Here is a 12,105-nt window from a genome sequence, read left to right as displayed (position 1 = left end):
TTCACTTAGACATGCGTCATTAAAATGAACTGTAACTCAGTTAATACTCAACGAAGAGACATGAGATATATATCTATAGAAAGCTTGACATGTCTACTTTTTAACTAATCAAGAGCTGCCGAAAACACAGAAAATATTCTGTGATCAAGTAATCTATATGTAAACAACGCGATGTCCGTTTTTCACGTCTCCCTTCATTATCTCTAATGCGACCACGTCCCAGCACTGAACACGCTTTTGAGATTATAATGTTTCACTGAAGTGCGTGGCTTGAATACGCCCACACAACAGAAGACAACGCAGCGAGACTGTTCTTCATGTTTTTTTATTTTACTGTTTGCTTCGCGAGGAGAGGAATAAGACATAATTCACCCCAAAAAGATGTGATGTGGTTGAGGATTTGAGATTTGGATTTCCTCAGGAAAAAAGAATGAAGCACTTTATTCAGTAGAGATCATAAACATGAGTAAGTCTCTTTTTATTTATTTGTACTAGTTTTCACATAACGTGTAAACATTTTACTAGTTAGACTTTTTCCAAAGACTTACTATAAGACTTACAAACTATAATTCCTTACTAAATGTATAATCGAGTGAAACATTATAAAGTTTCAATAACAATATACAGTACTATACCATTCAAAAGCTTGATGTAAATAATATAAATGTAACAAATTAATGTAACTGTAACAAATGTAACAAACAATGATGTTCTTTCAATTTACCCCCCCCCCCCCCCAAAAAAAAAACGGAAAAAATATTCTTAGCTCTTTTCAACATCAATAATTATAATGATAATAATAACAATAAATGTTTTTGTTGTTGTTGTTGTTGTAGAAAATAAGATTTTAAAAGGATTGTGTGACTGGAGTAATGTCCCAGGAACCAATGTTCTGCTTTTCTCAAAAACACAATCATGTACAAACATGCTGCTCACATATTATTATAGCCAAGTTTGTGCTGATTACAGTGATATTAGACTTAAGCCATTAAGATGTTTATAAGAATCTGAAAAAAGCACAAATGTCAGAGCATGATAAAACTTCTCCAGGCCTCAAAAATACCCTTAGACTCCAGAGGGTTAAATGTGATTACCATTCTGGTTCCAGTAGTTTAAAAAATAAATGACAGTTCTTGAAGTGAAACTTAACATAGATACATGAGATGATTAAGGGATATTTTGTGAGTGAGAAAGAACGTGGATGCAACAAAATGCAAGTGTAAAGTGTAAACAATACAAAAGTCTTATTTTTGTGCTAAACTTTGTCTGGCTCAAGGGCAAAGTGGTGGTGGGGTTTTTAGTAACTCAGTTCACGGGTCACCCCTATCTACGATTGCACCTGCAATATTTGCAGCACCAGCGCAGAGCCTTGAGCGCTAGGATATCGCCACCCAGCTTATGTGATAAATGCTTCTTTAAAAACATGAAATTATGGCCATGGGGCATACAACCTTAAATCAGCATTTCTATTAGCTTCAGATTTGGTTGATGTATTGAAAACTTGATTTATTTTCAGCCAACTCTCAACAAAGTAAAATTATGTTTTACTTGAATATTGCACATAGTTTTTTGTTGTTGTTGTTTTTGCGTGAAACTGCATTCACAACCTATTTTACTCCAATAATGTGATGTGTTTACGAGTGAAATGGGTTAATCAATAAAGTGGTGGGTAGGTATCATAACATGTCCTGGAGTGATCAAGAGGAGGTGGTAGATAGGCTCAGAACCCAGAGGTCATCCAAAGATGACTTTTATTAAATGACAGAGGAGAAGTAGGGGTGTATATATTCACAGTAAGTGTAAAAAAAAATTAAATTAAAACAAAATTACAAAATAACCAAAAACGTAAAAAAAAAAAATAAAAAAAAAAAAATTGGACATTAAACTCACACTTTGTTATATAATGACCAAAGAAAACAAATTGCTACAGGCAGCAATCTCTACATAGACACTTTAAGCAGTATACCCTCACCTCTCTATCCAAGGTTCAGTTAAGACTGGCTTATATAGCCCAAGACAGGCTTATTACATAGAAGACCATACCAACTGCAGGGGCATCAATACCCGAAACCTTTGAAGCAGACACAAGAAACCTTAAACTTCAAATATACATACAATAAGAACAAATGCATTTCTTCAAAATAAATCAAATGTAAACTATACCACATCTCTACCACAATACCACTATACCACAAGTCCCCTCTGTATTAGTAGAAATAGTTTAACCCATCACAAGAAAAGGGAAGCTATAGTCCCACCTCCTCCTTTGAGGAGTCACCGGATCAGGATATGGTGAGTACACCTCATGCAAGGAGGCTGTTTGCAATGTGAAGATAAATACAGACTTTAAATAAATAACACGTAACTACAACTTGTCTCCGTGTGGTTAAATGGGGAAAAATTTATCATAGGAGAACTATGGTAGACATAACACGATGCGATGACCACTTATATGTGCACCTATCTGCAATCAACACCAACCGCATGAAATCTAACTGTATATAAATAAATGTTAAAGCATAATGAACCAGATCAAACATTATTATGTTTTAAACCTAATAAACTACAACAGTCACCAGATTTACTCAAACATTAATAGCAAATGTAAAGATACATAAAACAGTTGTTTGGACAGACTTCACATGCATGTGCACATTAACCAATAGCCCAAAAGGATCTATTTGAACCTCCATTTTTGGTATTATTCTCAGCCGTTAAATTTGTTTGGACATCTTGCTCATCTGGTCTGCTTCTGGTTATGTAACAGCTTTGGGCAGGACTGATGTCAGGAAATTTCCTCTGTTTGAGTCACTCTGTTGGCGGCATACTTTATATGGAGTTATTGCCATTTTGCTTGACTCAGCTTTGAAGTTTTACATCACAGACAGGTGCTTTAATATTCCGCAGTACACTTTTTTGATACACTTTGGAATTCATTTGTTCCTCAATGATAGAAAGCTTCTACCAGAAAAAAAAAGAAACTTCCTTCACCAGTATAGTCATTCTACTTTCCCAGTTGAGATGATGAGTGGAGCAGAAATTTGTTGCAAGTAGAGCAAGAACAAGTATTTTTTGCCAATTTCTTTCTCTATCCACCTTTTCTTCCATATGATTCAGATGCCTATAGTCACCAGTTTGTTTTACATTCATGTTGCTTTATGGTTTTATTAAATGGAAAGACATACACTCTTTTGGACCATTTTAACTGATAAAGCCACAATGTTTCCTTTTCTTCTCTGCAAAGCAAGTGGCATAGATATTTTTCTGGAACGTCGTCTTCTACTCAGATATTTCCTATATATGTACATTTTTTAACAATAAAGATTAATTTGTGGAAGGTTTCATGCATATAAGAAAGGTTCATGGTTCTTCATGAAACTATAGATGCCAATAAAGACCTTTATTTTAAGAGTGTATTTGTGTAGCAAACAACAACAGCATATTGAACTTGAACTCACATACTTGGCTGTATGTCACGTTCACTTCCCATTTAAATAACATTTTAAACAATTAAGTTGATATTGTTTTTCTATAGCTTTTATATGGTTCTAGGTTTTATATGACTTTGAATGTGATCTAAAAGGTAGACAAAATAAGTTATGAAGTCATCATGGCAGCATCAATTAGTTGTTAAAGAAATATATCTTTGCTGGGTTATAAGCCTTATGTAATATAAAGAAATGTGTTTTGCATGCAGTTAGTTCTTTCAAAGAAAAAAAATCCAGCAAATCTCTCCATGGATAATAACTTTTTTCTTTGTTATAAAACCCAGTGTGTTTACACAGTCAAGCTGTCAGTCTGCAAATTATGTTAATAGTGCTGAAAGCATGAAAATATAAAAGAAGCTTTTCTTTTTTACGAGGCAGATAATTCACAAGAAATTAGTTTAACATTTTAAACACGAGAGGTCATGGTGATTCATTGATCAAATGTTCCTAATTTAAATGAAAAACTTATAGCTTGTTAACAGCGTACTGAAGAAAAAAATTTCAACAAGGAAAACAATTCTTAGCACTACTCACTGCAGAAGCATTCAGTTTTATGACAATAACATGAGTTACTTCCTTATTGTTCACACTTTTTTCATTTGTTAATTAGGCTTAGAAAGTCCCAGAACCTTCTATATAGAAAAAAATAAAGTTGCATAAAACATAAAACTTTTGTGTCACATTTTCTTTTCCCTAACCGCAGTAAAAGCAAGCTGAAAGCTTTTTGTTCATTGTGGTGGTGTTAGTACATTAGCTCTTCAGCCCATTTGCCCTATCCATGCTTGTCTGACAGCCAGAGTGTGCAAAGAGGTGCTCTAAATCATGTTTACTTTAACATTTTGAGCCGTTTGACTTCGAGCCAGAAGCTGCATCCAAGGACACATTTCAGAGGTGCTGTGTTGTGCGTGGCCAGTGATTAGGTATTCTAAAGCTCCGCCGCCTTTATCAGCTGTCAGAGGAGCTGCACTCTGCTCTGTGTGCCATTACTCAGGTGGTCAGATCACTCCACAGCTCGGCTATTTTTCACTTCCAAGTGTCCCCCTCTGTCTGTACCCTCTTCTTTTTAACACGTCTGCACTCCTCTGTGTTTCTCAATTTTTTTCTTACTGCCTACTGCGCTATCTCATGATGTGCTTCCCTGGAGTATATCGGCCCCTCTGCTAATGACCAATTGAAGTACTTCATGTACCTAATTATTTTGCCCATGTTCTGGCTAGCTAAAATAAATGGCACCCTTGGAGAATACATTTAGCCGAAAGAAGGGAAATAAAATAAATCTGACAATCATATATCATGCTGTGAATAATTTTGTAAATGAGGAATATACATATACATATATATATATATATATATATATATATATATATATATATATATATATATATATATATATATATATATATATATATATATATATATATATATATATATATATATATATATATATATTATTTTATTTTATTTTTTTTTGCCTTTATATCACCTAGCACTAGCTAGAAATATTCCACATAAACCAAAAAATTGTGAATTATGAAGTCACACATCTTGCCTGCAATATACATGCATGCAAACACACCTGACCTCAAATTTACAGCATCCTCTCAATCCTCTCTTTTCTTTCTGATTTAATTTTTTCTTTAAGAGACAACATCTCTCTCAGCAATTTTTTTTTAAACCACTATTTATCCAGGTAAACTGTTTGAGAACCACTTCTCATTTACAAACATGACCTGGCCAAGAGGCTACAGGAATAAATAGGAACATACTGTACAACTGTACATAGTCAAACACATGACACATTGAACAAGCAATTGAATTAAAAAAATAGACAACAAAGAAAAAAAGAGAAAAAGGAAAACAGTGATGGAGTCGCCGGATATGAAGGGAGGGCCAGCCCAGTTTATACAGGTCACAGTGATGAGGGTGAAAGGGTGCATTAGTGGCAAAACGGGTGGCTGAATGATAAATTGTGTCAAGTTTTTTTAGGGCTGTGTTTGGTGCCATTCTGTAGATAATATCGCCATAATCCAAAATTGGCAGTACTGTCATCTTAATGAGGGTACATTTAGTAGCATAAGTAAAAGAGGCTTTATTGGGGAAAAGAAAGGCTAGTCTAGCTTTGACTTTTGTTTGAAGGTAATTGATGTGTGTAGTAATGAATGACAGGGATGAATCCAACCAAATCCCTAGATATTTATATTGTTTTGACATGCTCCAGAGCCATACCGTTCAGAAGAAGAGAGACACATCTGTTGCTCTCCTGCACAGCAGAATTGCGTGTGGAAGGTGCTTTCACCTAGACAAACTGATCATGTCTGACAGGTGTTTTATTCAGTCACTGAGAGCCTCTCCACTTCTAACACAACATGAAAGGTCAAGCAAAGCCAGCCAAGTGGCGACTGTCTCGCGTTTGCCATCCTTTCCCAATGTAGGCCATCTAAAATGGATACTGCAGCTACCAAGTCAAATACCTTTGGGGAAAACAATGAGTGTAAATGCCACATAGGGGGATCCAGGGCTGAAGAAATTAATAGCTTTTTTCCGAGTCTACTGGCCATTTTGGCTGAGCAACGGCTGCTATTTGAAGTCCTCTTCCATTCCCACGTATGGATGATTATTGAGCATATACACGCAGGTTTGCTGTAATGGCTTTTCCTCATTTCACCAAACAGCTGAAAGGATATGAGAAAGCAGCGCTCGTTGTGATCCAGGTGCTGTTTCATAAATCCTATAATGGTGATGATTAGGTAATCTTCTACTTTTGCCATTTGTGTTTCATGTGTCGATGGCATCCATTACTTCATCACCATTACAGAGGGTCCTGCAGTTTTAAATACTAATATCTATCAATGTACTGTATGTTTGCACATAATATACGTAGCATTTTATTGTATGTGTAATATATGTGTAATATTTATATATTTATTTTTTGGTAACACTTTAAAAAGGTGTCCTTGTTAAACGTTACGTATACTTACTATTAGGGCTGGGCGATATGGAGCAAAAAATATCTCAATATATTTTGCTATATCTCGATAAACAATATATATCTCTGTCTTTACAGGAAAAATAACCCCCCAAAAACTACTGTTAAAACAAATATGCCAAATATTACATGTTTAGGGCCCTATGAAATTTTTTATTTTTGTCTTCACCATATGTTTTATTGTTATCTAATTCTGTGTTTAAGCAAGTGTAATTATTTAAATGCATAAAAACAACTTAATTTGTTACATTTGTTTTCTTAAAATAGCCTTATGTGAAATGTTTTTTCCTCTCTGAAATTCTATGTATTCACATTTTTCTAGTTATTACATGAAGGCATACAGCATTCATTTAACATATCTTTTAATTATTGAAAATTAATCAAACTTTATTTTTTGGTAGACAAAGGGGATAAAAATAATACATGGAAGAAATGTGTGATTATTCCTTAAATTATGTTCATTTCATTTTAATAGTAGTAGTAGTAAGCTATGTACATTCTTCTGAACAATAGGCTAGTAATAGATTTCTGGCAAATACTTTTATTTTGACTGGTTTACCTTTACAGTTCTGTGTATGTGATACTACAGTCTATGATGTGATATTACGCTAGTTCTCTTACGAGAGCTCTCTCGTACTGCGTCTTAGCTAAGACGCTACGGGAAAAGTCTCTTTTCACGAAATACTGAAGCAAAAAATTATCCTTAATTTTGTATTTTTGTAAAGCGCATTTGCAGCAGTACACAGCCATAGGCGAGACGGCTCGCTCGCTCACTGGCTTGTTCTGCGGCAACTGCACAGCCTATCGAGCGCAGGCTGATGCAACATCAGACCAATAAGGGCGCTTCGCGCCCTTCTTGCCACTTCCCGCCGAAACGGGTGTGGCCCAACCTATAAAAGGAGCTCGAAAAGGCTGACTCACCTGATTTTTCATCTCTTCAGCGAAGCTCACGCATCGCTGGATCACGAGGAAGCAAGCGCCGTCTGGAAGAGCATATCAGCAGGACGAGCCATCCTGAAGCCGCTGGCACCGCCGCCTTCCACTGCCGTTCCTGCTGCGCTATCCGGCGCCCATATCCTTTATAATCCTTGTTCTGTTATACTCTGTGTGTGTGTTCGCCCTGCGACGTCATCGGAGGAAGTGGATCTCAGGCCCGCGTCGGAGGAAGAAGACACGTGCTCTCTGCTTGCTTCGGGCAGTGAGGGTTGGACGAGCTCCGTGGATCTCGCGCCAGCTGCTCAGAGGCCCATCAGACGGGGGGATATCGATAAGGAGCTGATGCGTGTACTCTCGTTGGCCGCGGCGAGCCTCGGCCTCGAGTGGTCTGCACCAGCGCCCCCTTCACGTTCCCGGCTGGATGGTAGCTATCTTCCGGATGAGCGCTCTTCCTCAAGCTCAAAACACGCCCCTTTTCTTCCTGAGCTTCACGAAGATGTGGCGAAGGCTTGGGACGCTCCATTCTCGGCGAGAATCCGCTCATCTGTTTCGCCAGCATTCTCCACACTGGACGGTGCTAAGAACAGAGGCTACCTGTCACTTCCGCCGGTGGAACAGGCTATAGCAGCGCACCTTTGCCCGCCCTCTGCTGGACGGCGGACTAAGGCGGCGTTGCCATCCAAAGCCTGCCGCATGACGTCATCGCTGCTCACACGGATATTCTCTGCTGCTGGGCAGGCTGCGTCTGCGTTATACACCATGGCGACGCTACAGATTTTCCAGGGCGATCTTCTCCGCAAGCTGGATGAGATGGGACCTGAAGCGATCTGTCTCGCGGATCTGAGGAGTGCTTCGGATCTCTCCCTCCGCGCTGCTAAGTCCGCTGCACAGGCCATGGGACGGGTTATGGCTTCCGCTACGGTGGCTGAGAGGCATTTGTGGCTGACGCTTTCTGACATCAAGGAGTCTGAGCGCACTGCGTTTCTTGACGCTCCGCTAACTCCTGCCGGCCTCTTTGGATCTTCCGTCAACGAGTTTGTGGAGAGATTCGCCGAGGACCAGAAAGCTTCACAGGCGTTCAAGCACTTCTTGCCGAAGCGCTCCAGTTCTGCAGCCAGCCGCTCTAGACCGGCCCCTCAGAGCTCTCAGTCACGCCCACCGCCTCCTGCTGCGCCATCACGACAGCGTCAGCAACGCAGCTCGGGACCCCGTTCTCGCTCTTCGAGCCGTCGCCCCGCGCCGCGGGAGCCGCGGCAGAGGATTGCGGTGAAGCCAGAAGCCCCGAAAGCATCCTAGCACGGCTGGGAAAGCGCCGGTGTTCGAGTTCCGCTGCGGCCGAGCTCTCACCCAAGCGCGCCGCTGTTGCAGTTCCAAGAGTTGCGACTGCCTCAGTGTCTTCTGCAATGCGCAAGCCTGCACGAGTGCCCGCTTGCCTGCACACAAAAGCCGTTATCACGGCTACCCAGATGTTTCACAAAAACAGCGTTTTTTCTGGTGTCCCGGCCACGGCCGATGGTGCTATAAATGTTGTGACGATGCCCACTCCTCAGTGCCCATCTCCACATGTAAGCACAGCCCTACACACAGGGCCTGCGCTCATAATGTCGACTCAAGTCGGTCGCGCACACTACATAGTAAACGTGCCCACCCCTCAGTGCCCACAATTACTATGTCACACGCGTCATGCGGTTTCTGTAAAAACGAAACCCGTGCACGCTCGTCCGGCCACGGCCGATGGTGCTTTAAATGCAGTGACGATGCCCACTACCCAGTGCCCATCCCCGCATGTAAGCACAGCCCTGCACACAGGGCTGGCGCACATAAGATCGACACAGATCGGTCGAGCGCGCCGCATAGTAAATGTGCCCACTTCCCAGTGCCCACATACACTATGTCACTTACGGCGCGGGGCTTCTGTAAAAACGAGGCCCGTGCACGTACATTCTGCACAGGCAGACGGCGAGTTGGAAGTGGTAAAAGTGCACACATGCAGCCCACGGTTACTCGCAGATATATTGAGTCCCACGGGACCCGCTCAGCCTCCCTCCAGTCGGTTAAGCGCCGGAACGGGGTCGAGGATGAGCGATCTGCCCGCTGTGATCAGCGCGCTCCCCGCCTCAGATGCGCAGCACACTCGAGCGCCGCCGTTGCCCAGTCAACAGAGCGCATGTCACATCCAGCCCTTAGCCATTCATGCAGATGCATGGTCAGCGCTTCCAGGGGTTTCGGATTGGGTGCTAGGCATTATAAAGAGAGGCTACTCGCTACAGTTTTCTCGACGCCCACCGCGCTTCTCAGCGCGCGTCGAAACTACGGTCAAAACAGAAGTAGCACACATACTTCGGGCCGAAATATTGAAACTGTTGAGCAAAGGGGCTGTAGAGCCTGTGTCTCAAGCTCAAAGCGAGGGGGGGCTGTACAGCAGATACTTTCTGGTGCCCAAGAGAGACGGGGGTCTCAGGCCCATACTGGATCTAAGGCAGCTGAACAGGGCATTGATGAAACGCAGTTTCAAAATGCTCACGACCAGGAAGCTCCTCGCGCAGATTTGCGGAGGGGACTGGTTCATGTCAATAGATCTGAAGGACGCGTATTTTCAAATACAGATAGCGTCAAACCACAGGCGGTTTTTGAGATTCGCCTTCGAGGGCCAAGCATACCAGTTTGCAGTCCTGCCATTCGGCTTGTCCGTAGCTCCTCGTACGTTTACGAGGTGCATGGATGCAGCGCTCGCTCCTCTCAGACTCAGAGGCACACGAGTGCTGAATTATTTGGACGACTGGCTGGTTCTGGCCCAATCACGAGCGGAGCTCGTGGACCACATGGCTGTTTTACTCGATCACCTCGAGAAGCATGTCCGTGGTGTCCTACATAAATCGCCAGGGCGGTCTCGGGTCCCGAAACCTGTACAGGCTGACGGAACGCCTCCTGATTTGGGCTCAACGCAACGTGCGCTCGCTGAGAGCGGTGCATGTGCCTGGACTGCAGAATCTGGGTCCAGACAGGCTGTCCAGAGGCAATGTCCCTACGGGCGAATGGTCTCTACACCCGCAAACAGTTCGGCTGTTGTGGGAGAGATTTGGCATGGCGGAGGTGGACCTCTTTGCGTCCCACGAAAACGCTCACTGCCCCGCATTCTTTTCCAAGAACGAAAGCGCGCTGTCACGGAAATGGCCGTGCTGCCCGCTTTATGCGTTCCCTCCCGTCTCCCTCCTTCCGCAGGTGATAGAACGGGTGAGAGAAACGAGATGTTCAATACTGCTTGTGGCACCTCTTTGGAAGAACCAACCATGGTTCCCAGATTTGATGCAATTAGCAGATGTCGCCCCATGGCCGGTACCGTTGAGGAGAGATCTCCTCTCGCAGGCCAGGGGCTCGATTTGGCACCCTCAACCGGAGTTGTGGTCCCTCCATGTATGGGCACTCAACGGTTACCCGCTGATCTCGCAGTAGGAGTGCTAAATACCATCACTCAGGCTAGAGCTCCGTCGACACGACGTCTGTATGCCTCGAAGTGGTCGGTGTTCTCCAGCTGGTGCACAGCTCGAGGTTATTCACCCCTTAGTTGTGAGGTGACGGAGGTCCTCTCCTTCCTACAGGAGCTGTTGGATAAGGGCAGAGCCCCATCCACGCTCAAAGTTTATGTGGCGGCCATCGCGGCGTTTTCTGAAACGGCGTCCGGTCAGTCAATAGGAAGGAACGATTTAGTCATCCGGTTCCTCAGAGGAGCTAGGAGGCTGAATCCTCCCAGACCTCCGTCAGTCCCTATGTGGGACCTCGCGGCGGTTTTGGAGGCCTTGAAGGGTCCCCCTTTTGAGCCTATCCAATCGGTTAGCCTTCAGCATCTGTCGTTCAAGACAGTATTCTTGTTGGCTCTCGCTTCTGTGAAGCGTGTGGGTGATTTGCACGCGCTCTCGGTGAGCCAGTCGTGCTTGGAGTTTGGGCCCAATGACTCAAGGGTCATACTCAAACCTAGGCACGGTTATGTGCCGAAATCCCTCAGCACACCGTTTCGGGCTCAGGTTATTGCCCTGTCTGCCCTGCCGGTGTCAGGGGAGGATGGAGACTCGAGTCTTCTTTGCCCTGTCAGGGTTTTAAGAGCTTATGTGTCTCGCTCTGCTGCCTTTCGGCAGACGGAGCAGCTATTTGTCTCATTCGGTGGATGTTCCAAAGGAATGGCTGTTTCGAGACAGACTCTATCCAGATGGATAGTTGACGCCATAGCGTTAGCTTACGCTTCCAGGGGCCTTCAGTGCCCGTTGGGCGTCAGAGCACACTCCACAAGAGGCGTCGCCTCATCGTGGGCGTGGTCTACTGGGATCTCCTTGCAGGATATATGTATGGCGGCGGGTTGGGCCTCGCCGTCTACATTTATCAGGTTCTATAACCTGGAGGTTCCCGCCTTGCAAGCAAGGCTGCTGTCGGTATAGAAGAATCAGGGCCCTGAGGGGAATTCTGAATTCATGAGCGCTAGGCGCTGCCGACTGTTATATGGGCAGTATTGCGTAAGACCCGCATTGCCACATTGGTCAGGCCTTGCCTCGGCTGTGTGATGTCATATTGCCGCATCTACGGATGCTGCTAGATATGGGACGGAGGGTTTTTCCCCCTTTTTTCTGTCCCGGACTCTCTGTGAGTCCCTCAGGTGACTGTGCACTGTAAATCTTGGGCGTTGCTTCAGGTTTATCGGTGTGT

General features: G+C 43.6%; 1 protein-coding gene across 4 annotated transcripts in view; it reads left to right on the top strand.

The window, feature by feature from the left end:
• The window catches only part of LOC132122007 (protocadherin-15-like), a 252,976-nt gene that overhangs the window by 58,308 nt on the left and 182,563 nt on the right, over positions 1 to 12,105 (top strand). The gene's annotated exons all lie outside the window — the stretch shown is intronic.

The sequence above is a fragment of the Carassius carassius genome, chromosome 40 (assembly GCF_963082965.1).
Source record: "Carassius carassius chromosome 40, fCarCar2.1, whole genome shotgun sequence".
Taxonomy (NCBI): domain Eukaryota; kingdom Metazoa; phylum Chordata; class Actinopteri; order Cypriniformes; family Cyprinidae; genus Carassius; species Carassius carassius.
The sequence above is the reverse complement of the archived record's forward strand: the minus strand, read 5'-3'. Positions and strand labels throughout refer to the sequence as shown.